This window comes from Anser anser (genome assembly GCF_964211835.1).
Source record: "Anser anser genome assembly, chromosome: 6".
NCBI lineage: Eukaryota > Metazoa > Chordata > Aves > Anseriformes > Anatidae > Anser > Anser anser.
The window spans coordinates 15,175,330-15,202,485 of record NC_139726.1 but is presented as its reverse complement, the minus strand read 5'-3'; the positions used below and the strand labels follow the sequence as shown (position 1 = coordinate 15,202,485).

Sequence of the window (27,156 nt, the reverse complement as noted above, 5' to 3'; positions counted from 1 at the left end):
CTCTCTTGGTGCACTTGATGGGCATATATAAGTGCTGCATCTGAGTAGTTCGCAGAGGAATTTGGCACTCTGATTTTTAAATGCAGTGCCAAACGTGCAGAGAGAATAGCGTAGCTTGGTTACAGTGGAGTCTATGCAAATACGGGAATTACATTTTCAGGAAAAATGACTATGAGAAGAGAAGACTTAGAAATCAATTGCAATTAAAATTGTAACTGGCTTGGTACTGGGGATGGGTAGCTGCTAGCTTTAGATATTTGCTAGCTAGGCAGAAACTCAGAAAATTGTGTTTTCCGAGAGCAGAGATATAGAGGAAAGATGGCTTTATGTTTAAGGCTCTACACTGGGACTCAGCAAATTGACTTCCCTTCCTTTCCTGGCTGCCTCGCAGGACGCCTCTGTAGTCCTGGGGATGATTACAAACTTTTTACCATATGTTTATGCTGTGTCTAAGTGATCTGGAGCCTCGTTTTAGTTGGGGTTCATGAAATTCTAGCCTACCAAATAATATTTACTTATTAGTCTCTACCAGAAAGTAAACATTCTTTGGAAAAACTAAACTGAGTCACGTTTATACTGAACAGGGATTCTGTGCTCTAGGCAGTGATTGATGAAAAATAAGGCCTTCGGAGATGATGACTATATCAGACTGGATGCTCAGACCAGGCATGGGATCATTAAAGTTGTTTCAAAAAATGTTGGGGGGAGGAAGAAGGGAGAACGGGAGGAGATGCTGACCATGAGGGCCACGGGCTATTTTCCCAAGGTCCCATAACTCAGGAGAGAGGAAGGGCCTGACAGAAGCAGAGAGAGCCTTCCTCAAAGGGGACTTTATAACATCATTAGTGTGTTGGCCAAATTCAGGCACACTTCAATATTAATGAAGGATTTTTTATTTTTATTTTTATTTTTTAGATAAATCATCCACGAACGAGTTTATGAGAAAAGTAGAAGGAAGAAGGCCAAAGAGGCATGCCAGAGAAGGAAGCTTGCAGAGTCCAAGGGGTTCAGAGAAGACTGCAGTGGGACTGCCTCTGAGAGGGAGCGTTTACATCGCTAATTCTTGAAGGGCTTACCTTCTGGGACTCTGAGCTTGGATTGCTGCCGGAACATTTGTCTGGGACTTGGCCTCTGGGCTGGTGAGTTAGTGATGGAATGATACATGTCTCGTGTGCTGAAACATGATGTTTTCAGGTTGCTCACTGTGAGGAGTTTTGGGCTCTGATCATTCTGTTTCTCCTGCTCCAGTGAGGACAGGATGTGTCATACAGCAAAGAAGGCAAAGAATCACAAATGTTAGATATTGGGTTTTCCAAATGGCTCAGGGCTCTCTTAACACTGTCATCGTTGGACTCAATGGGACTTTCTCCCCTGACTGTTGGGAGCAGGGATCTTGTATTCCAGCCTGTAAAGTAGATAGATTTCTGCAATCATTTGGATACAAAACATGTATATATGTCTGCTGCAGTGCAGGGAGATGATGCAGCTGTTGCAGATGCTGTTTAGTGGTAGGAAAGCAGTACATTAGCAAGGTAGGTCAAATTCAGCCCCTAGTTATACCAGTTCAAATGCAGAATAATGCTGTTGGTGTGTTTAGCCAGAATTTGTTGTTAAACAGATACCTTCATTTTGCAGTCACTCGGTACAGGTACATGTGATTGCACTATGGTCAGGGAAGCGATGAATGGAACCTGATTAGTTTGCTCCTAGAGTGTATCCCAGAGAAAGTAAATAGCATTGCAAAGGGTTAGCTTTGCAATATTGCTTTTCCACTGTAGCATTACAAGAATGTACTATTTACCATTTGTGCCCAGTTTGTGCTGTCTGAAACTAGGAAAAGTGTCCACTTTGGAGAAGTTGGAGCTTCTGTCTGGAACACAGCAAAACAAAAATTTAAAAATTTCCTTACGGAAAATGGATTTTTGATTTTAACAGAAGAATAAAATGGTTCTCTCTGTTTTTGTAGAATGATGGATCCAACACAGAATTTCCCAGAATAACCAATTTGGTCCCATCTTGGTGATTCATTTCCCTTTGGTCCGTCTGGCAAAGGCATATAAGTCCAGGGGAAACAGCAGCCTGGGAGTCCTCCGAAAAAGAGGAGGCATGAAGGAGCCACAGGAGTTGATCTGATGGTTCCGTTTGCAGAGAACTGTCTATGGAAGTGTGTTCAGCAATCCCCAGAAATCCCAGATATACGGTTGATATGCTAAGTGTAGGTTTAGCCATCTGACAAGGGAAGTCAGGACCATGGGGCCCATTCCTGCTGCTGCAAGAAGATACGCGGTGAGAGGGGCTAAGTTACACTGTCCCTAGAGAAAAAGGAACAGTTGTGTGCTCTGTGTGCTCAGGGATTGCTCCTCCTGTACCATGAGCAATCCAGAGGCAGAAAAATGTTGTCTTAATTTAGAGCTGCTTGATTGCATATCGGGGATACTAGAAGCCCTGTGAATTTGATCTTAAAATCTGCTTGGGCTTCCAGCGCTTTGCTTTGTGGTATGGCTGCTGCAAGCCTGGGGTTGTTGGCCTGGAGCTGCTGGTGCTGGGACAGTGCAAGCCCCGTTACCTGTCTCCCTGGCACGCTGCAGTGCGAGCCGCATGGATCGCTCAGAGACAAACGGGACAAGCTCGGTTACCTCACACCTCTTTTTAAAAAGACCTGGTAAAACCAAAAGAGTAGACGTGCCACTGGTGACACACCAACTTCTACTGACAGAAGAGAGTCATGTCAGAAGTGCTGTGGGCAGATCTACATACAGCATCCAGGGGCTGGTTTAGAAACAGCGCAATGAGCGAACCTTTGCTCAGCGGGTTTCGCTTCTCTGGTCCTCATTGTTCTGAATGGCGCTCAGCAGCTGTACTCTTTGGAGAAGCAATAGGCATTTTCTTTGACCAGAGATGTTTGCAGCTGTCTCCTGTCTCCCCTTGAACTCTTTTCATATTCATATTTTCATCGCTAATGAGAGTCTTGACTATATGCTAAAAAGATCCTCCATCCCTTCAAATTTCTCTTGGAATAGCTAAAGACAAAAGAAGTAATGAACTAAAGCTCCCTCTGAGTCTTTGACTCATCCAATCACCCAAATTAATCAGTGTTAAAGAGAAGTGTGCTGCTTGGTGTGACCACCCAGGGCGCTCTGTCTGGCTCCACGACTTTGGTTGCTTTGTCTCAGTATCACAGCACGCATATGGTGTGAGATTATGCTCTGTCCTCAGGTGCCCGCCACGCTTACCTGAGGTAATCAAACCAAATGCAGGCGAGTGGCAGCTACAACAGAAAGTAACTTCCAGGCAGCTGTAGGATTAGTGTAGGCCTTTACGATCAAATTTTCACCTCCAGTGTAAATCCAGCAAAGGAAAGAGTGTATGTAGATGCACACCTGTTGAAAGCAGAATGTTGACCTAAATGTTGTCTTTAGCCCATATCCCCAGCCTGCCTCTGTGACCTCCTATGTACACATGCATGCTCTTGGTGACAGCCTTAAATAAATACTGCTGGCTGCATGTGCAATAGGCAGGAGTGAGAAGCGCCTGGCTCCAGGATGTCCTCAGTAGAACAATGGCAAACAATGGCAGTTAGCATCTGGGGGCGAGACTGGCCCATAAGTCGGGGTTCCTCTCTTCCCCCCAGCTGTGCCACTGACTTGCTGTAAAACCTTCCCAGTCACTCAGGTGATTGAACCTCTGGAGGTTCAGTTCTGCTTTGGAAAAGCAGGAACAACGATTCCTTTGAGCTGTGCCTCCGTAGCAGTGATTGAGCTGGGCTGACAGGCACCAATGCAGTCTTCAGGGAGTGGCAGCGCTGAGGTTGCTCTAGTGAGCATTTTGTACTAGGGGAAGAATGGATCCTTAACATATTTAATTGATAATCTCTGGGTATGTACACCCCCACTTCTACATTAAATACTCTTAGTCATTTACTGTGTCTTTCCCTCTTTTGTTTATCTCACATTCTCATCAACAGGAGCTTAATTTTAGAACATGATAAAACTTTTTAAGCATACTTTTACTGGATAAAGTCATTAAGAAATCTGCACACTTTTTTTTTTTTTTTTAAATAGTGACCCCATTCTTGCTTTCTGAACTATCTTGACTTTTTTTAAAAGGGAAGCAATAATGAATTTCCATATGGGCTATACCCTGTAAAAAGATTATCTTCATTTATTCTTTTTATAAAGTTTTCAGAAGGGAAGGCACTGTCCCAATGCACAGAAGCAATTTTTCTTTTCAATGGATCCTGTGACTCAAATCTAAACCTCTGCTCTCAAAGGAACACTTTTCAAATGTTTACTTACTGCTTGATTCCTGATAGGCAGTCTGGAAAAAAATCAGATGAGGTGTTGCTCCTGAAAGTTATACTGCTTTATATTGTTTGAAAGGCAGAGATTGAGCTGATTTGTCTAGCAGCTTGCCTTTTCTCAGCTGGGGGAAAGAGTTCCTTTGTAGCTCAGGCTATTATCAACAGTCCAGTAAAAGTGTTTTATATATATACATAAAAAACATACAACATTTATATAAAGCCTTTCATCTTGATGGTTCCAAAGTAGTTGAAAATTTGTCAAATTTGTCAACTACTTTCCTCAAAAGTTATCTCTAACTTCAGCACAAAAACAGAGGTATTTCTGTGCTGGCTGAAACTGTTTTTGCTACTAATAGCTTATTAAAGTAACCATCAGAGTTGTAACACACAGATTACAAAATTTTAAACTAAGAATTTTAGAAACTTTTTCCTAATCATGTAAGAGGATTTAATCAAACATGAAGCTGCTTTCTTGTTACAGTGAGTCTGGGGGTAGCTGGGGCACGAGTTGTGCTGAGCAGGAGAGGATCTGCACTGCGTGTTTGTGGTGGGTAACTGGGGAAAAAAAGATAGATAATACAGTGCTGAAGACAAAACCAGGGTCATGGGAAGATCCTCTTTTGACAGATGCTTGGTGACAAATTCCTCTTCTGCAGCACAGCTGGAACAGATTGTTGTGTATGGGTGAAAACTGCGTGAACAAACAGGGATGCCTGTCCCACTGTGCTACCCCTTCACCCATCATGAGCTTGCCAGGAGGGTGCCAAGAGGGGATTTCTGCCTGGGGCTGGTGGTGCTCCTCACAGCCGTTTGCCCTTTACCTCACTGGTGACACCGTGACCTTCCTTGGCCGGTGCTTCCATATGAGACTTAAAACTGAGCAGCATTTGCCTCTCCTGGAAGGGCTCTGTCTTCACACGTCCCCCGTGCTCGCTCTGCCTCCGTAAGGCTTTGTCACAGGATCCTCTTGGCTGCTGAACCTTTTCTTTGTGCAAGTCGCTGGCTACCTCACGAGCAAACGTTGCAAGGTGACTAAGGGTTTCGTGATGGGATCCACGGCATAAGCGTGTTAATGGAGTCAAGTGCTATTTATTGGCTCCAGTGTATTTCACTGCGCCCTTGGCGCAGTCGTGCTTCCTGTATGAAACTTGGCTGGAGGAGTCAGAACTGCAAGACATCATCCCAAATTCCAGCTGGGATGTGTAACTTGGCTACATGACACTCTCCCCTCTTTGCCCCCCTTAGCCACTTCCCATGTTAAATAGTTTCTCAGGACTCCAAGGGGAAGGGGGAGATAATCTCCAGGCAAATGATTCTGATAAGTAGGAAAAATGTGTAAATAAAATAGCCATGATTAATAGTAAGAAATTGTCACTTGTCTCACTTGCCTGGAAGTTGTGGCTTGCTGAAATGACAGCCCTTGTCTTGCTGTTGCCGGGGTTGGGATGCAGAGAGTGAATGCTGGGGGTGGGATTTGTTTGACACATATTTTCAAACTGGAAAAAAAAAAAAAAGTGTGATTTATTTTCTTTTGCTGCAGCCTGCTCCCAATTTTGAGTTTACATTAATAGCTATGGGAACAGCAGTTCTTACTGCCATATACTTTAGCTATTAACACTGTGTCTGGTTTGACAGTGCATCTCTCTTAAATTTTTTTTATTCCCTTGTGATCATAAAATATGTATCAGCCTTCCTTTTTAATCTCCTTTGGCATGTCCAGCTAGTTAATGTGCATCTTTCCTCCTTTAGAATTTGATTCTTCTAGCGTCATATACTTAACTAGAAGAAACAAACTCTCCGCTAAAACTTCCTCTTGTTTGTTTGTTTCTTTTTATTTATTTATTTTTAATTGGGAACTTGTTTGAATTCATATTTAATGGAATTATTTCTCCAGGAGCCCCTAACAGCCTTCTTCCCGAACGTTTGTTTCATTGATATTTTAATTGCAGTAATAATCAGCATTCAGAATAAGAGGTCTTTCCCCTAGCTCAGTAAATCCATACTGGCTGAGTAAAGCATGTCTGTGATTTATGTGCAGATAAACAGCTTTGGATCCTATCCAATCACTTCATCAGTTTTAATTCGGCTGCCTAATCAGTAGCAAACAGGAGGGTTGTTTTTTTTTTTTTTGCTTTGTTTTGTTTTTTTAGCAAGGTGGGGGTGCTAATAGAGGGTTTGGCATAGTCCCCAGAATGGCACAGATACTCCCCATTTCTCATCATGTTAGTGTCAAAGTCAGCTCTAACTTTCTGAAAGAGCTTATAAGAAGGGATGGGATGCCAAGGCCTGCCTTTAGGCTTTTGGTGGTATCTAAGAAACCATGCAGATATGCAGTCTGAAAAACAAGTCTGCTCTTATCTCATGATTTATAAAGGACATCCTTTGGATGCCTGAGAAACGTGGAAAGGCTCATATGGAAGCAGATTTTATTTCCTGTGTGTGTTTAGGAGTTGATGCCTTCAAGATTAGTTTCACAGCAATCAGGTTACCGCTGTTGCCGTTTCCTAAAAGGCATGGTGACTTCAGTGCGGTCCGGGAGGTGGAGGTGCCTGCGGGGAGGCAGGGCAGCACCAGAGGGAGGAGGATCATCCTCCCTGCCCTTCCCGGTTACACTAGGTAGGACAGCCAGACCCTGGCATCCCACTGGAATGAGCACCATCCTCTCTCCTCGTGTGTGCTGCTGGCCACAGCGTGGCAGAATGGGGACAAGGCAGGGTGCTGCTCACTGCTGCCATTTTCTTCTCCATTCCCGCCCTGCTGTGCCGCAGGGTGGATGCTTAATGCTTGGTGGCGAACCACTGGGGTTTTGGGGACAAAAGCTGCACGTGCAGCTCTACAAGAGAACAGCTCCTCCTGCAGCTCTGCAGCTGAATAAGGGCAGGGATGGTATGGCCCATTGCCACCTCTGCAACTCCATCCTACGGGGTGCTGTTACATGTGGACTGTGTGCGCTGTGCTGTAAAGGCCAGGGTGATCCAGATACATCCAGACTGAGGCTCTTCTAACTTAGGGCTCAGGACCAGAGTCCTGACCTAATTTTTATCTACCATAAGCCAAGCAACTGCCTATTAACGTTAAAACATTGGAGCATTTACATTATTAGCTGTTGGTGCCATGTGTCCAGAGGTGAAGTGTTCCCTGATTTATAAGCAGCCTCTGAAGGATTAAAGAGAACAACCCCATTTTGCTCACCAGATCTAGGGCAAGCAATATCACCCACAATAATAAAGCTCATCTAAAAAGCTTAGCAAGGTTTGAATAGCACACCGAGGCTGTGTGTCTCTGAGCCTTGTCGGTTATCCAGGCTGCCCTCCATTTCCATGGGTAACTGTGCTTGGCCAATTCCCTTACGCTGGGAGACTGCAGGAGATGTTAGATCGCTGTTCTTCTGGATGATTTCTTCCTCCTTCATAGCAGCCCTTGCTGGTAAGCCAGCGGCAAGCTGGGGAAGCAGTGCTAGGCTGGGTGGCCACCACTGGGCCATTAGGAGGCAGGTTCACTGGGAAGGAGAAGACATCAGTGTTGCTGCTGTATCTTGTTGGTGGTTTACATCATTGCCCAAATGAGACCCAACAGCTTTTTTTCCATTTCAGGTTAAACCCCCACAGCTCCATGTTTCATCATTACCAAGACCGTAAGGAAAATCCCAACCAGAGCTGTTAAATTCAAAATTTTTTTTTTGGCTCAGCCTTAATTTCCTGCACACACCCATAGCTGCAGGGGCTTTAAATAGAGCTTTGAATCATGAAATTCGGAGAATTAGGCTGGGCTGGAGGGAAGGGCAGTAGTCTGGGTTAGAGGCAGTTTGGGATCGGTTCGCAGTGCAGATGTGCGTGTCCCGAGGGACCTTGGGCGAGGTGTTTAATCCATCTGCCGTGCTGGGTTTTGTCGGTCTGCAAAAGGGCAACAACACCTCCCCGCCTTAAACTGGAGCGCGGATAAAACGCGTTACGAGAGGGAAGAGATTCAGCTCCTGTGGTGGCTCTGGCACAGCTCCACCTCCACTGCCGCAGCGCGTGAAGGTTTTTGGGGATGGCCGTGAGCAGTGTTGGACCCATCTCCTGCAGGGCCAGGGGAAGGCAGCGTGCGGGTATGGCCTGGGGACAAAATGGCGGTCGCGGCCCTGAGGTGACGCTGAGGCCCGGCTCGGATGGGGCTTTTTCGGTCTGGATACAGCAACCCAGGCTCCTCAACTGGGCAGTTTGCTCCTTCAAGGTGGGGATGCCCTGCTTTTGGCTGAGACAGCGTGCATTCGGAGAGGGAAGTTTGGTCTTGTCTCCTGCTATTTATCTTATCCTACTTCTCAGTTGATGACAGCACTATGGAGGGGCTTCCAGGCTTGGCTGAACACAGTCGACAGGTCTGGTTCTTTTAACCCGAGCAGGAGCTGTGAGCACCCTGTTCCTGTTAAAATTAATGTGAAATGAAATTCCAGAGTCCCGAAAGATTAAGACAATCCCGTCTATCGACTGCTTTAATGGAGAGATAGGAATGGCTTCATGCTGTAACCTGAGAGGGAATTCAAACATCTGACAAGTAATTTCAGGAGAACGCTCAGTTTCTTGCAGATCAAAGGTGAGTTTAGGGAATCCTCTATTCTCTGGCCAGAAGGGAGCTGTTATGTTTAGAATTTGGCAGTTTGCAGCCCAAAAATGCTGCTGGTGATCAAACCCAAGAGTTTCTGCTGTCCAGTGGCTTACATTTTAGAAGAGACTGCCAATCCTGGGGGTCTGAGTTCACAGATGCATCTTATTTTCTTACAGCCTGGTATTTTGGGCTCTGATCTGCCACCTGGGGTATCACCAAAAAAAGCATCTCCACTGTTGTCATTTTAGAGTAAGAGAAAACTGGTAGTGAGGGCCGAGTCCTTTCATGAGGTGATCTGTCATCCCTGGCATTCCCATGGGTTTCCCACCTTCAGGATTCAGCCCTGGCAGAAGCTGTGGAAACTTTCCCATCTTCAGCCCTCTCCTGTGATTGCTTCCACAGGGAAAGACCAACAGGAGAGAGAAGGAAATAGATAAGGGTGCATATATGTGTCACAGTCTTAAAACATTTCAAGAAGGGACTGTGGGAGCATTTTCTGGATTAGAAAAATGTGATGAATGAGACTTCTTGTAGAAAACAATTGCTGCAGTCCTCTTGGTGAACTGGGTGACTGGTTCCTCTGTTACTGCACTTTTCAGATGTTGCTACAATTATGATTTTTCCTTTTCTTTTTCTTCCTTTTTGCAAGAGTCACACTACGTAGAAACCATTGTTCAAGTGCGATTTACCAGGGTGGTGACAGGTCTGCCTATGGCCTGTCCCTGAGCGTGACACCTTAGCCCCAGGAGTCCTCTGGTATGATACAAGGTTTTGGCACTCAGATTTTAGTTTCCCTGGAAAAACCATTTTGTCTTTTTAGAGCCTCCGCTCCTTGTCTGTGATGTAGAACTAATAGCATGTGCTCCTTCTCAGGAGCACGGTGAGGATAAACCCATCTGGTTTGTGAATGCTCAGACGTTGCTGTGATGGAAGCCATGTAAATAACTAGATAAATGATTTCAGTGAGATCGGCTGTCGAGCATAATAGGTAGCAGGGTCAGAGTCTATTCACAGTGAATCATTTCTTACTGGCTGAGTGGGATCTGTGCTCACAAGCCATTGTGCAGAAACGTCCTCTGATTTTTGCTGTCTCTGTCTTTTCCCTGCCTACATGTTCAGCTCCTTGATCTCTTGCCTGGAAGTTCCAGGGAGCAGGGACAGCTGCGTCCAAGGGCTGCACAGAGCTTAGCACCAAGAGTTCAGGCACAGGGTAAGCTTTGGGGCGCTGCCATAATGCTGAGCTAAAAGATCTCTTATTAGAGAACAATCTAGAATTTAGCATACTTTGATATAATTTTTGCCTCTTTACTTTCATTGGGTTAAGATGGAATTGAGGGTTTTGGACCAGACAGATGGGTGGAAATAATGAAGATAACCTCTGAGATGTGAGTTTCTTGAGCAGATTTGTTCATTTTGTGCTTTGCTGTGGGATCAGCACCCTCAGTGTTTCAAAGAGCAGGGATCTTGCTCACAGCTAGCATGCTCGCTGTCTGCCCTGCCAGGCTTGCTGTGAGACCTGGGGCAAAACGTGTAGGCAGCATTCACACCTCTTCATCTGGCTGCAGCTCATGGATTGACTTGAATGGTTTAAATAGGTCTTTACTAATCTGGATCTCTGACTACATTGGTGAGTAGTTCTGCTGACAGAACGAAGCGTGCAATAAGCTCAGGAAGGGGTGAGTGATAAGGCGAGGAGATGAGTGGTGGAGACAGTAATCTCCCCACGCAGAACACTGCATTGGGGAAGAAGGTGTGTGCTCACAGCCTGCATTTCTCACTGGTGCATTTTCCCCTTGGAAACTGGGACAAGAGGATTCCTTGGCTCTCCTGGGAGGATGAAGTGGTCAGTAGTGTGCAGGCAGGGCTGCACAGTTTGTAAGTTAGATTGAGTGTATTGAAATATTTATTGTTTTTACAAACATTTGCTGCTAGCAAATCTGTAGGTTCAGATTTTTGCAGAAAGCAAACATGAAGAAAGAGGATTGCAGCTGAAGCAAGTTTTGAAACAAACTTCAGATGAGCATTAAGGAAAATTTTTACATTGCTCTGTGGTTAAATTTAAATAATATGTTTGTTACATTTTGTTTCTAGAATAATGTCAAAATTTGAAATTAAATTCTCTTCCCCATCAGAAGACATAATTAGAAATATCCATTGAAGACTCGTTTTCTGATGTTTCCACAGGTTACTAAGGATTTTCCCTGGTGCGTGACTTCGAATATGATACTTCAGTAATGCAGAGGCTGTAAGTATATAATATGATGTTTGCAACCCTTCTTTAACAGCTGTGTTTACACTGTATCTAGATCTTGATAAACTTTGCTAGACTTTACCTTGCAATGAGCTTGCAAGGAAGTGGCTGGAAGAGGACATGGTTCTAAAATGGACAGTGCCATTTTAGACACTTTGCTTTATGAGCTTAATGTTGTCTTGTTTAAGAATTCCTATAACGGTTTTTTAATCTGCAGGAAGAAAGCCCAAGACATCTGTCTGTATTGCTGGAAATGCCACAAGTAGACAAAAATAAAAATACCTCATTAGAGTAGATGAGCAGTGAATAAAATGCAATGATACGTTACCAAAAGCTGGCATGGAGTTGGTTCCCAGGCACAGAACAAAGGCCAAGAACCTTATTTTGTTTGTGATAGCACTAATTAAAAAGGCCTATTAGAAGCTGAATGAATGAAATGGAAGCTGCTGCCCTGATCGTGTATTTGTTGGCCATCAGTCACCTGGTGTCGGAGTTGGGTGTCTGAGGAGTCTTATCACAGGGAGAAGCTTTTGTGCAATTCCTGGATTGAATTCCTGGATGTGTGAAAAAGATGGAATTTCTGTCTCTTCCTTAACTGTTCCCACATTTTCCTTGGGTGAATTAGTGAGCTGTGAATTTTGGTAGCGCTTTCCTGAATCCTGCATTGTTTTTCCTAATCAGTTCTCTCAGATCTACTCAATCTTCATTTAATTCAGTCAGCTACTCAACATCCAAACCATTTGTAATAAAGAGAGTGCTAATTTTTCCTTTTATTTCAATTGTAGTTGATGGCTTTCGGCAGGTGTTATCATATAACTCAATCACCAGCCACTGGAATTTGTAATTTAATCAATAAAGGAGGCCGTTTTTCTCAAGTAGATCAAAAGAGAAAGAGCTCAAGGAAAACGCTCAGTAAAAGGAGAGTGAAGAACAAAACAAAGTGATAGGAACTGTGGTTTGCACTTAATAGCTTCACACCCTGGTGGCTATATCTGCCTGGCAAGCAGCAAGCAAAACAAATACCACTATTTTAGAATTAATGAGTGTAATGATTGTACCTATGCACTCATCTTGCAAAACCTAGAGGGAAAATCGTAGATGTAACTTACAGTGCTAAAGCAAGTACCTTGAACCAACTCCACCGGGCTGAATGGTGTTAGCAGCTCTCTGCATGAGCATTAGTGTTTGCACAAGGAGCTTGATATCAAGGGATACACCAGGAAATGAAACTCTGTGCTGTGCCAGATCCTCCAGCCTTTCTCTTCACACCCCTTTGTGTCATTGTGGTTGCTTGGGCAGAGGAGGGCATAGCTGTGGCAACAAGCCACTCTTGATGTACTCACTGAATGGCGCAGAGCTTTGAAGCACGGGGATCTACCTGGCCACAATAAAGGGTGGCTGTGGCTCTGTGTACCTGCTCTGTCTCCTCCCTCTGTCTTTGCTTCCACTGCTTCTGCTACCCCAAAGGAGCGGGTGGTACTGTCAGGATGAGGGGATGGATGTTCATTACCAGCAATGAGAGCTCTCGGTTTCACGACGAGGCCCATTTAAGAAGTGCAGTGTCCAGAAGAGTGTCTCTGCCAGTTCTGCTGCAGACCTGAATTTTCTCCCAAACAGGAAGGTTTATTTTGCTCTCAGCCTCTGGAATGCAACGTGCCCTTTTCACACTGTCAAGAAGCTTTGCATGAGGCCTGGGAAAGCACCTGTGCTGGGTCACAGCCGGGAACCTGTCCTTGGCTCCTTGAGGAGCCAAGTTTCAGAGGGAGGTTGCCTGGACAGGTCTCTAATATCAGGCTTCTGAAAAGTCGCCCATGGTTTTGCTGATAAATAGCTGCTAAGTATTATGGTCTCTGCTTGGCAAGGTCCGCAGAGTTGAAGATGAAACGTATCAAAATTATTCATCCGGAACATGTTAAGGTTTAAAATTACACTAAATCATTTGGTCCTTAAGGGACGTAAAAATGCTGATTTGTTTATGTCCCTCCCAAAGTTTCATTGCCAGCACTGTAGCCATGTTTACTGCAAGGGAAATGTTGAGTCAGCCATTCAAACATGCATCTTGGGGGATTTTAGAACATTTTTTAATTGAAGCAGACACATGAGTAAAGAAAGGCTTAAGAATACAACATTTGGGGGAATTTTTAACGTGGTGTGTGGCATTTCTCTCAAAGATTTTAGTACTTCCCTTGAGTGCTACTCTAGATTGAATAAACAGGTATTTAGAGAGTCTTTGGGTGCTTATTTTCAACACGGGTTGCCAAACTTTTCCTGTGGTAGGCACTTAATTTCATAAGACAATAAGGCAATCAACTGATGAACTCTACAGTGAGTAATCTTTAAAAAGACCACCAGACGCTCTAAAGCAGAAGCTATTGCTTAATTGCAGTAAGAGATTTGTCTCAGGGTTTGTTAAGAGTTGAACATCATGAATTGAAGAATTCCTGGGCAAGTGTGGCAATGAAAGGGCTTGGTTCTCATTTCTCAGCGACTCAGCCTTGTTGCAGCCTGCTGAATTCAAGTGCTGCTCCTGTTCTCTGCAGCTGTAGCAGAAGGAAAAGTTTTGGACAAGAAGAGAGTGAAGTGTGCCAATCAGGCAGCTACAAAATTTACAAAACTGCAACTGGCCAACTTCTGACAAATTACACTCTCTGCCCTTGGAAACTATCAAAGAAACCTGATGTTGACTAATACGAGCAATATTGTAAATTATATTGGTCTATCCTTTTTCATAAGCCTATGTTTAAGTCTATTCCCCAACCTTTCAGCAGTGCCAAAAGATTACCAAACATGCACCATATGATTGCTTATGATTCCTCCTTCCTTCTGGTGCCCACCAAATAATGTCATCAAAGTCAGTGCAGCTCTGCCTGCTGTGTTTGGCCAAATATGAGAGCAGAAGTTCTCCCACTGAGTGGCTTAATGTGCTGTATTTGAAGATTGACTTTTTGGAGCAACCAGACTTTGGCTGGCCAAAGCAATCAGTGTTTTGCCGACCCAGGCAGCCTAGGGAACCCAACTGTAAGAAGCGAAAAGCTTCTGATGAGGACTGAGGATGAAAGCTTTTCTCAGGATTGATTTGGCACTCAAGAGCTCAGTGCTTTGCTGAATTGGAGCATCCTCAGAAATAAGCCATGGCTCATGCAGACTGCCCCTCTGTCCTTGCCACAACACGGACTTCCTTTTCACCCCCCAAAAAAAAAAAAAAAAAAGAGAAAATAAGTAATACAACTTTCAGTGGTATTTTGCACAAATCTTTTCTGCAGAGCAGAATATTTGAGGGGTGGAAATCATGCATGTGCATAGTATATTCAAAATTGTTTACATATATAGTCTTTAATATTTTTCCCCAAATATCCCTTGCTTTTAAAGTGCTAAAACATTTTGAAATCCTTGGCTTGTTTTATTTCTGTCTTGTTCCCAGCACCAAACCACCCATTGCAGTGATTCCACACAGATGAGGCATTTGGAAAAAAAAAAGGATGATGTAGGCACTTTTAGTTCATCTCTTAAAGGACATTGAGTTTTGCTTCCCCTGTTTTTTGAATTCAACAGGGTGCGGAAGGATGGGGTGTCATTTAGCCATTAAAGATTTTTGTTTTCCCGATCATTGTGAAGTAGCATCATTACCACAGGCAAATTACCATGCTTCACTGTGCTGTGTCCATGGCACATTAGAGGCCCTTTCCCGTTGGTAAAGCTGGGTCTATTCTTCTGTAAAACGAGGGGCCCATTGGCAGTTCTTTGGCAAGTTAGACAGAGGGACTATTTAAAGAGAAGGAGAGTGGTCTAATAAGGGGGAAGAAATTGAACGTGACAACTGCAGGGAGCGATAGCAGGACGCTGATTTATAAATCACTGCGTAATTCGGCCAAAACTGTTACCGGTTTTCACAGGGGTGGGGAAAAAGGAGGCTGCAGTTTTGGGGTAAATGAGCAACGTGATTTTTCCAAAGTGCATTTCAGAAAAGTCAAGCGCTCCGTTCCATTTCTCTTCTGCGCAGTAAGTGCTGTGCTTTCAAACTAATGGAAACTGGTTTGCATTGCTTAATTTTCTTCTTCGAAATGCTGTATTGGTTTTTGGTGCAGGAATTGGACTTCTGCTTGAATATGTCCGGATTTTACAAATAGGTTTTAGTTTAATAAGATGAAACCAATTAACCAGAAAAGTGATTGCCCGTGGATTTTACAAGTGCATAAAAATATATTGCTTTTTCTTGAAACATTTCATCACCCTTTTAAATGTTCCCCTTTCTTCCCTTTGCCACTGGTGGCAAAGCACTGGGCTGAATTTATCCCCTTGTGCCTTTTCCTGAAGACGTCGGTCTCTGGCCCCAGCCTTGCCTGTGTGGTGAGGGGGGCTGTGTGTGTGCACATGCATCTGTTTATTTCTGTCTCACTTTGCCCCCGCTGCCGTTCGGTGCAGTTCACTTGTGGCCTGAGGAAAAACAGAGCACGCAAGCTATAAAAAGGTGTTCTTAAAAGGTTGCTTAAAGTGGCACAGGACCCAAGGGCTAATGAGCAATCTCTCAAAACCAGGTGTTAATGCAACCGCTGAAGCTTGTGGAGCAGCAGAGGTGCTGAGGAAGGCGGTAGCACCTGGGTGTTATCCCACTGTATCCCTGGGAGAGGAAACATCTCCTGAAACCCCCCTGTGGCCCCTCATCATGCTGGCTTTGCCTTGTGAGTGAGGGTGGGGACAGGGGCACGCCGTCCCGTGACGGCGCGGAGGTCTGTGGAAATGAGGTCTGGTCTCTGCCTGCCTTTGTCTGAGCGGTATTGCTCATTTAATTACCTCTCAGGATATTTTACCTCCGTCCTAAGTAATTAAATTGGAGGAAATTTGGCATGAGGCCCCTCCAGCCTCCTGTACCCCTCCATTTGCATCAGCTCTGCCTTGGGAGCCCTGGGTGACCACAGGACACGGGCGCACACGGAGGAGTTACAGGATTTCTCTTTCCATTACCTCACCCTCCCCGTTGCCTCCCAGCCTTGCCTTCTGCTGAAATTGCAAAGGATATTAACTTCTGTGAGCTCGCGGGGTGTAACCAGGCCGGCAGTGCCTGGGGATGACATGGTTCCCTGCTCCTGCTGGCACTGTGTAAGTGGAGGCACGAAGGGTCTGCTTTAGCCCCTCATAACTTTGCTAGTTTGCTTTAGTTACCAGAGCATACAGTGACTAAACCGTGGCACTTTGGGGTAAAAACGGGTGTCTGTCCATGTGGCGTATGACACATACAGTTAGCTCTTGCAAACAGGCATCTCCGCTCACACAAGCTTTGCCCAATCCTTCAAGAAAACATCTGTATCATCTGGAAGAACAACAAACACTCATTTTCGGTAATGTGAGCGGCTTTAATTCTCGTCTTCCGCAAGCAGTGGGAGCAGCCTTCAGGGCAGTGCCCTTTTTGCATCCCAGCTTGCATTTAGCAGTGGTTCTCACATTTTAAAAATAAGCGTGGGCACTTTACCAGCAGCCTGACATCGTTATTAATGCTGTGTGTATTTACCGTATAACTGACGGTCGAGCTGAAGGAAGTGATTAAGTGGACGATTTTAAAGGAGATACCCCTTCCAGTGGAGTGTGAACTCGCACACAGACCAAACAGTTGCTTCAAGCCCCTCTGGATTTGTGAGAATCTCTTGATCAGCCACACTGAGCTGGGAGTGATGCTCCCCTTTCCAAAAACCCAGACAGCCCAGCACCTCCTTCCAGGAGCTGCTGTGGGAGCAGCATCTGCTGGGCTGCGTCCAAGCTCTTCCACCCTGATTTCATTCTCACTTTTTCGGCCTTTGTTGAATCCCTAGGCCGTCCCTCGTATTAAAATGACCTTATTCTTTCATTTAAACCTCCTCCCGTCCAAACAAGTGGTACCGACACCAAATAACTGCTTCGTGGTATCCAGTTTTGTCCTGCATTTGTTTTAAAGCTTCCCAGGAACCCTTGGCTACTTCGCGCAAACTGTTAACTTGAGGGCAATAATTTTGTCTGGGTTTTGTCACAGAAATTCAATTAAGGAGGATTATGAACACAGTTGTAGGCCTGTTTCATTTACAGTTGCAAATGAAACCCAGGCCACACACTGATCGTTTATATAGGAACGGAGATGCTGTGTAGCTTGGAGTGGCTGGAGTCAGAGTTACCTGCACGTTCCTTTGTGCGGCTTCACTTACTGCAGAGCGGAGGGGAGGGAGGCTTGCAAAATGAATAAAGAAGTGACAGAAAGGCGGGGAAGAAATCACCAAGGGGAAGGCTGCCCCCGCTGCGTTTCCCTAGGAGGCATGCTTCCCATCTACACATAATAAACTCCATGGGGAGTTTTTCCCTCCTTAGAAATCATATCCCGAAGGGTAAGAGGGGGTAGTCCTTTATTTATTTATTTGTGGCTAACAAAGAGCAATATTCCGTTCTCCTGGCCTTGGTTTGGCTCCAAGTCCCAGAGCCACTGGGGGCAAGGCATACGGTTTCACTTTTTTCAGTTATTTCTGGGTCATGCGAGCCAAGATTTTTATACTTTTTTTTTAGCTTTTTGAGTTTTTCTGCAAGCAGCTGAATTCCCCAGGTGGGAAAAGGGAGAGGAGCTGGGAGGGAGGAGAGGACATTTACTAGATTGGAGCCTGGCTGCTGGTGGAAGCGTTATGTTTGTGGGTAATGAAAAAGAAGGGATTTTGTTTATTTTGTGGGATGCCTTTTTTAGTTATGAAGGGCAAAACAAAGGCACAACATCTTTTGATGTCCTCTGATGAAATGTCGGTATTTGTAAAGGAGCAATATATCTGAGCTTTGCCTTGTAACAAGAAACTTGGGAATTGCTTTGCACCGCTCGGGAGATGGGTGAAGGGCACGGCACGTGGTCATCTCCTCCTTACACGGGCTTCATCCCACAGCTTTGGGTTCCATCCTCTAACCCTCCGGCAGGACCCCCCCGATTTCCCTGGGGTGCTATGCCTGAAGACGCTGCGGATGTCGCCTCCTGTACAAACAGGGCTCAGCTCTCACCTGCTACGTTTTAGTCGTAAGGAGTTATCACCGCTTCGCAGGTGGGGAAAAGAAGTGCCCGAGGGTGGAAATGCAGCCCCAGCTGAGTCAAGAACAGGAGCAGCCAAGTTGCGGTTCCCCACCCTGACTACCCGAGCTCCCGTTATCCCCTGCTAGTGAGCACCCGAGTGCCTGCCAAGCAGCCGTGCATCGCGCCTTTGATTAAAGCTCTCCTCAAGTACACTCTATTTAACAACTCCTTTTCCTCTCGTTTCTTGCTTTCTTCCTGATCCTGCAATTCCAGGAAGGGTTTTACTGTCCTTACTGTGGTTTCAACTATGTGCCCAAGAGGCTTACTGGATTCTTCCCCAGATCAGGGGAAATAAGCTCTTTTGTTTCTAGCTTTAGATCAGATACTGTTTCCATCCGCACACCTCTCTCTATACAGCCTTGACACTGTTGAAGTCTGAAAGAGAAGCAGGCAGCTTATTAACTCTCAAAATCTTCAGCAAAATTCACTGGAAGTGGTGCAGTGAAGTGTGAATAACATCTACCTTTGCTCCAAAGCCAGGGCAGTTCATCCCAAGGCGAGGGGCTGGTAGAGCTCGTTGTATTTCTCAGCTGTTTGCTGTCGGACCAAACTGGTGCAAGCTGGTGCCGAGAGAACCGGCTTCATCAGCACCGCATTCGTCCTGGCAACACCTGGATGAAAAAAAGGAGAGGCCTCGTATAAAGGGTGATCTGCAAGTCTCTTACCTGTGTGGGAACCTCTGCTGAGGGAGTTAGGATGATTTAATTCGGTGCCTGCAGCAGCTCTCAGTCCAGTTGGACGTGACTTTGGAGCAGGCATCACAACCAGACGGATTTGAGGTTCAATAGCTTTACAAAAGTCAGTCCGTTCGCACTGCCACACAGACGCTAGGGAAGAAAAAGGACAAGGATCAGAATTTTGCATAACTATAAGATTATTTTTTTACTGCTGAGCTGGACGATCTATCGTAACACAGTTTTATTGTGTAGCCAGTGAGGGGCCTTATCTGAAGGGCGTTCACACAGGCGACAGGAGCCGACCTTTGGCAGTGCTGCTCTCAGCCCGCTGACGTACCAAGTGCCTCGCTGCCTAGCCTAGCCCAGCTTGCAGGTGAATAAAGTAGGGTGAGATGAATCTCAGCCTACGTGTCAATCACATGTTTTATATTTGGTAAAGCATATAAAAATAGTCCTTCCTTAGCATCTTTCAATCTGTAGGTAGTAGAGCTAGATCCTTAGCCAGCATAAATGAGCTGAACTCGAGTGCTGAAGAACCGATTTAGATGGAATAACTTCTGCTTTGCTCCAGTTCAAGGGGAACCAAATCTCCCTGGAGTTCTTGGGGGGTTGTTCCAATAGTACCCCTAAACCTCGTACCAAAACCTCAGCCAAGGGACAGAAAGAGGGGCTGTGTCAGGTAGGTATGATGTGATATGATTCCTCCTGCTTTGCATAAATTGATTTAGATTCATGACGTGTGGCAGCATTGCCCTCTCAAAGTGTAGTGGAGAAATAATCCATTCAAATCTGCTCTGATGGAGAGTGAAATGTTGTTCACAAGCCCAGTTTAAAAATCGTATCTGAGGCTTTCCCTCCCGTGGCTGCTGACTGCTTTAGCACAAACAATGCACACACGCAGTAGCCATTTCGGCAGTTTCCCTGGAACTTGCTGTACATTTTTAATTATTTCTTTTTTTTTAATTGTAACAAGCTTTGTTTTGTTTACACAGAAGAAAAAATGTGTAGCTGAATCATAAAGCCAGATAAAGTACAGTAAGCATGTGTTGGACTGAGGTCCTTTTCAGACAAATAATGACTTTATCTGCTTATAATGGAAGAATTGAAAGAGATGTGGGAAAGAAAGACTGAAACACACTCGGGAGCTTGTATTTCAGTAATGACGAGGAGGCTGACCGTTAATATGGGAATTAATAACCCTCCAAAGCCACCTCATTTGAGCAGCTGCTGTAGGAACTGGCAGTGCAGAATGCACACACTAATTCTCTTTCAGATCAGCTAAAATTAAATGTTTGTTACAGCTTTATGTACGTTCGCTCTCAGCAGGAGCCGTTTTCCTTCCCTTCAGGCAAGCTCAGAAGAGGAAGAACATTTAACAGCCTCGAACCACCCAGTCTGCGTGCCATATGTATGTGCCGCTGAGCCACACCGGGCTTGTCAGTGCTGACTGTCCCTGAAAGGTGGAATCGGGGTGGTTGCTAGCAGTTGGTGTCATTACAGGCGCTGGAGCAAATATGCTAATGTTGATCAGAAGGGGAAGGTTGGAAATTGTGAGTAAACAGGGAAGATCCATCATGCATTTTCACAGATGATAAAAGGCTGACGGTGGCAGTCTGCTTATCAAATAACTAGACTTACTGAAATAGTCTGTCTTCTCATTAAATTGTTTGCTTTTTATGTTTTCATTTTATTTCATCTGAAGTTGTCTGTTGTGGTTTTTTTTTGTTTGTTTTTTTTTTCTTCCCAAACCTGCTGTTACTGCCATGGCAAACTGGCTAATTTAGATCATTTCTTCTGTTAACGCTTAAAAGCTGCGCGGAGTGCGGTGTTCTGCTGGCTGATGGAGGGGGACCTCAGCACAAAGCCAATCCCTGTCGTGAAATCTGAGCTTCCTGGAAAATAAATTATAAAATCAATGTAATAATTATAAGTTTGTTCCTTGCAAGATGATACTGCTCATGGAAGTGTGACTACACATTTCCTTTAGCATAAGCCTGGTGCCGTCAGCTATGCGCAGAGAACGGGGTAGGGTCGATCATTTCTAATCACCAGAGAGAAATAAAATGCAGAAACAAAAATGTTGCTAGCATGATATGACATCCCTGTGCTGAAGGGACCATTCCTTTCATGGCTCAGCGAGGCACCGTGTTCTGTGTTTTTGTTCCCAGGGGAACAAGCTGCTGCTTTCCTCCTCTTCTGAAAAAGTTGGGAAGACAAGAAGCGAAATATTAATAATTGAAAATGCAAGTTGCAGTAATGCCATTTGCATAAGGAATTTGTCTTGACCCATGGAGAATATCCACTGCTAGCTGGAGAACAGATCACCAGAGAACTGTGGGAGCCTGATGGATCCAGAAGGCTACCTGGCATTAAGCATATTTCTTAAATGAATCTTAACGTGGCTCCCTGGGCTGGTGTTCTCTGTTTGTAGCCTGCCCTTTTTCCTGATGGGCCTGAGATGCTCTCGAGAGGCTTGGTTCCTCCAGAAGTAACTAGACATTAGCATGGAGGGAGAGCTTTTTATCACAGGACGCAGGGACAAATCCTTCCTCCTGCAGCATTTGCTTTCAGGTTTAGCAGTCCCAGTGACCTTCACTGAGAAAGTCCTTCCCCAAATGCAGTTTAAAAGTGAGCTGCACAGAGTTCACCCATCTGCTGCAGCAGGGGTCCAGTTGGCTCTACTGAGATTTTAGCTTACAGTTTCAGAAATTATGGTGGTTTTTTGTTTGTTTTTTTTGGGGGGGGTTGTTTGTTAAGCCAGATGCTTATGCTGCAGAACCATACTTCCTTGCTGTTTTGAATGCTGGTGGTACTGAAATATTACTCATAAAGTGCACACACTGTTACGATTCCTGACTTTAACTCTTAGCATATTTATAGGCCTCATTTCCATTTTTTGTGGTCTCATTAACAGAACAGCAATAATAAATTGAAATGTTAATGGGGGATCATTTCACCAACAGCAGAAGGTATTAACGAACTTGGTAAGATATTTGAAAGGAAAATAACTTTTTAGTAGTGTAATTTTTTTAGCCATAGCCCCTGATTGCCTCCTTCCAAACATGTGTAATTGTGGCAGTTTTGACATTATTAAAGTCATTTCATGTGGGCTTTTTAAAGATCAGCTTCCTGGATGTCTTGCACAGTAGATGGACCGTCGGCAGGAAATCCAGTAGGGGCAGCCGTTCTCAAAGTAGAACCGTGAGCAGACTTAGCTGCAGTCACAAAGGTAGCGATAGAAACCCAGCAAGCACCTTACGTCCATGTGAGTTAATAACCTTCATTAACACAGCGCGAAAGAGTGGTCCTCCTTGTAGGAAGTGGGTCACTCACATCCTGTTACGAAGTGCTCGGAGACAATGTTCAGGTGTGATCTCGTGTAGGAGTTAAATTCCACAACAGACAAGGAATTGTACCTTGCAGGCACAGATTTGTGGAGGGACCCTGAGAAGTCTCTTAACTGCCCTGTATCTCACTTTTCCCACTGGTAAATTGGAGGGCTTTTATTGAATGTAGTGTAGGAGGGTTTTCAGGCTTGCTCAGGTAATAGCCATGAAGAGTTTAGTATCTTCTGAGGGGGAAATGTGCCACTGTCCATGGCCTTTCCCAGTGCTATGCCTTGTTGTAGACCTGTGTTGGAGTTATTTACAGCTATAAGGACATTGCTATGGACATGTTTAAAAGCTGAAAGCTAAAATTTGTAACAACAACAACAAAAATTGCTGAAAATTTGCGTTCTGTCCCCTTGTTCGTCTTTTGCTGCTTAAATCTAGAGGGTTTGTTACCAATGGGTTTTCATCTCTCTGAGAACATCCACGAAGGCTTTATAGATTTTGCTTACCTAGAAAGACAGTAGAAGCTTAGAAGTGGGTTGGCAACTTTTTGCCCACCCCTCTCTCTCTTTTTGTTAAACAAAGGTTTAAAGGTAGTAGAGTGGGTTAAGAATTATGTTTGAACTGGTTGTTTCCCATGAGAGAAGAGAGACCGGCATTTAAACGTGTCATTCAAGCTAATCATAATCAGGAGCCTACTGACCTAGAAACTTCATGTAGTCTTGTGAGTACAAGTATGTGCAGTTCTTTGAGAAAATGGAAAAACTGTAATTTTCAGAGGAGAGGCAGGATTGGTCTACTTCTCTCTTCCTTTGTAGATGTCATTCATTAGAAAATGACTTCTGTGCAGTCATTGTCTTGCTTCCATGCATGGAAACTGCACAAGCGTGAGCCCACTGAGCAAAGCACAGGATAAGCAAGTACATATGAAAGTAAGAAGAAAAATGTCAATGCAGGGACACTTGAAGCAGTCAAAAAAATAGGAAAAAAAGAGAATATCTAATCTTATTAGTAAATACTCAGAAAACTAACTTTCTAGTATTTTTAATATATATATATAATTTATTTTTCTTGAATAGGGCTTGATCCAAAACTTAACAAAACGAGTGGGAGACTTTCCACTGACGAGCCTGAGTTTCGGGCAGGGACACCTGGTCTCTGTCTCACTGCAACACACTGCTAAGTGCCTTGGGCAGATAAAGATATTTTCAACAGCCAAGGCACTGGCAAAGCAAATTTAATCTGCTCTGGCAGTAATGACTCTTCCACAGGAAGAGGGGTAAACAGTTGCTTTGAGCAATATGACATGGATATGGATGTGGGTATCACACAAGCACGTGGCAAGGGGTTATGTGTAGAGTAAGGTGACATTTTTATACAGACAAGTGGTTTATATGCTTATTCCAATTTGCTGTGTCGTCTTTTAACAGTCTCGCTCTTCAGCTTAAGTTCTATTAGATTTAATTTCCCCTGTTTTTATGTCATTTAAAGCTCTGTGCGTGCCGATTCGGTTCAGGGATGGAGGTGGAGCACAGCTGGTGGAGTGGGGGAGCAGGGAGGGAGCAGATCTTTCTAAAGCAGCTAAACTTGAAGCCAAAAAAGATACTGCATTTATAATGTTCCCATTCTTCTCAATACTTAACAAGAAAAATGATTGTGTGTGTGTGACGTGAATATTCAGCACAGAGCTTTGGTAGCTGACCGCTCTCTTTTCACAGCCATCCAACCGCACACACATTCCTGGGGGATTACCTCACTGCCAGGCTCCTCAAAGTGTGGGATACGCCGAAGCCGACCAACTGCTAAGCTCCCTTCTGCTCGCTGTGGTGCTGATTTTAGGCAATGACCTTTTAAAGCACAAATCTAAGCCTTCATCTACCCCCAAAATGATTTTTATTTCATCCGCTAGCTAAATGGAGGAGATGCTGGGAGTGGAAGGAGGGTAGAGTCAGTAGGTTACGTGTAGAAATTCCTCTCCAAGCTTTCCACTCTTTGGCTCTAAACACTCAACAACTTTCCAGCCAGGGAATGTTTGTCCCTTCCTTCTCTCTCTTTCTCTCTCTTTTTTTTTGTGTCCTTCCCTTGTTTTGCATATTCTGACACACTGTTTACTTCAGTCTGCGGCTCCCACTGCTTTGTCTGCTCTCTCTCCATCTCACAATTACACAAATAAATCACTGAGGAAAATTTGCATTTGATGGGAATTTTTAGGTGATATTAAGTTTTATGGGCAGATTACAGCATATGAAAGTTGGCTTAATTAAAATGAATTTTCATTTGTGACACAGAAGTCTTATTCAGTGCAAGGCTATTCTTTTCTTTCATCTTTTTTGCTATGAAACATGCCAGTGGATTTGAAAACAAGAAGATGACGGGTCTCAGAAAGCATCATCTCCCTTGTATCAAAATACCTGCTTATGCCAAGCAGAGCAGATCAGCATCGTCACAACCCGAACGGTTAATTTATTCCAGGAATTTTTGAAGAGTGGGACCGAATGCCAGGCGGCCAGAGCCCAAGGCCCACGTGTGTTGCAGCTCCATCTAGCTCGCTCTGTCGGTAACTTGTCTCCCTCTGGATGAGAGATGAAGTTTGGCAAAAGAATTTGGATCAGGTGAAAGTTGATGAAAAGCTTGTCCAGTGTTTCCATGCCCTGAAATGCTATAGCAATTGTAAGTGGCTTCCTTCCCCTTCCAGCCTTGCTGGATTTGCCTTTGGTGAGTGCAGGGTTTCTCTTGCTACTTGCTGCCCATCCTGGGAGGGGCAGACCCACAGCACTGATGCGTGGGGGGCTCGGTAGGAGTTCTGCCTTCCTGGCTATTGCTCTGAAGCAAGAATGGCAAATTACAGTTTGAGATTGCCACACTGATAAATACAAAATAATGATAATAAAGCTGGTGCCGCTCCCCAACGTGCATGAGGCACCGATGAAAGTGCTAGTTTCAATTTATTTATTTTCAGGCTGAAGATTTCCACACTTGCACAGCTCCCTTCGCTGCCATTCTCCATGCAAAGGGCCTGCGTGCCCCTGAGACTGATACCGCATCTGCTCCTCTGCAAAGACAAAGATAAACTGGTTCATGGTGCGTTGTTATTTCGCTTGCTCTTCAGCATCAGAACAAGCAATAAGAATGCATTTAAGATGTTAATGAAATTAATGAAAGCCAGATCTCGAAAACAGCTGAGATTGTTGACTGTCTCAGGCAGATTTGTACTTCATTTTAATTACAGATGAGCCAGTACCAAAACCCTGATTAGAATTGCTCCATATTTTGGATCCACATCTCTCAGCTTTGCAGTTTGGACCAGTTTCCAGTGTTTAATTTTCCTCCTGTTTTATTTTTTCTTCTGGTTTTACTCCAGGTGTTTTCATGTTTTCATTTTGTCTCAGAGAAAGACTGGCCTCAGAGAAGGACAGGCGACCTGCTGCCTCAAGTCCCGCTGGGACTTCAGAGGCATAGTTTGGTAGCAGGATGTGCTGATACATGCTGGGGGGATGAGGACTAGATTTGGCTTTGATAAACATTTCGGTGACGTCTGTGCAGGCGGGTTGCTGTGCCTACTGGTGTTCTGGCAGCTCAGTAAAATAATATGAAAGTCCCCCAGAGGTTAAATGGCAAACATCTTTCTCTCCGGCCTGAAATGTCCGGGGTTCTTGACCAGTCCCCCAGCTGCAAATCTAGTTTATGGTTTGTTACTATGCCTTCGCCTGTAACGCCAGAAGATCCCACAGGCGGTGCCGTGTTCTCGGCTTGCACCTGTATCAATTCCATCTCAAAATTTATACTTTGATTAAAAAGGAAAGCCTCTTGGAGACAGTGTATTAATAATGAACAAATTCCTTTTTATATCTCCTGGATATACAGGAACCCCGAGCCTCTCCCTGGGGAGACGATGATCTGAACAGTCCAGTTAGAAACCTCAGAGGCAGGCAGCACCCGGGAAAGGCTGGCTTATAGTCTGTGTTCTTTCATTGCTGTACTCGAGTCCCAGGAACAGCATTACTTTAGGCCACAGATATCATGCTCCGCAATTTTAGGGCATGTTGAGAAAAGCACCTGATCACAATGGCTTTAAAAACAGTGATAAAAGAGGGAGAGGAAAAAAATAATTTACATTAAATGCTACAGTGCTTCATTTACACAATATAATAAAAAGCAAATTTTGTGATTCAAGTAATGATTGCAGGTTATTAAACTAAGCCTTAAAGACTTCATAAATGAAAGGCTTTTAATAAGTGATGAACATGGGTGATGATGTGCTCGAAAATAGAGAGAATCTTTATTAGTTTGACACATTTGTTCTCTACCCACCCACTTCCCTGCTACTTTACTTGGTCCCTGGATCGCTCTCACAAAAAACGTGAGACAAAGCTTTAGCTGGGAAACTACACGGGAAAGCATCGCCTTCGGTTACTGCCAGGGCCTTGAGAATATGGCATTTTGGGGAGGTTCCCGCTGGTCAGAGCAGGGGTTGCGGGGCGGCTAACGCAGGTAGGACTCAGCTCCTGGAGCCAAATCCCGTCACCAGATGGTTCCCGTTTCCGTGTGCGAGAGGTCTCCTGCGCTGATCGCTGCAAGAAGGAGCAGAGGGCTCACCGAGACGTGGCGTTGCTCTCCCCGGACAGCCGTTCGGTTAGAAAATGGGCGTCGGGGCTGCTGGGCAGAGCCGAGCTCTGCTTCCTGAGGGCCTGGCTGAGAGCACGTCGCCATCGGCGGCTGCCTCCTCCCTGCCTTGGAGGATCTGGCCTGGGCGGTGCAGGAGCAAACACCTCTGATGGTCATTTCACCGCTTGTGCATCCTGCCAGGGGTTGCTTCTGGCTGTCCTCGGGCTGTGATGCCGAGCAGGGGCTTGTGATCCGGCGGGGAGGTGGCAGAGCAGGGGCTGCTGTGCCGCTAGGCCCGAGCGGGCACCCAGCCCTCACCCCTCGGCCCGTAAGGGTGG

At 44.9% G+C, this 27,156-nt stretch overlaps 1 protein-coding gene across 7 annotated transcripts in view; it reads left to right on the top strand.

Annotated features, from left to right (window-relative positions):
• The window catches only part of SEMA5B (semaphorin 5B), a 261,572-nt gene that overhangs the window by 62,808 nt on the left and 171,608 nt on the right, over window positions 1-27,156 (top strand). For 5 of the 7 annotated variants that reach the window (XR_014585958.1, XM_083841547.1, XM_083841549.1 and 2 more), the window contains exons 2-3: window positions 916-1,139; window positions 11,072-11,132. The gene's annotated coding sequence lies outside the window, so the exon portion shown is untranslated. Of the gene's footprint in view, window positions 1-915; window positions 1,140-11,071; window positions 11,133-11,175 lie in introns of those variants that run through there. The other 2 variants (XM_083841544.1, XM_083841545.1) reach the window with 2 other exon arrangements.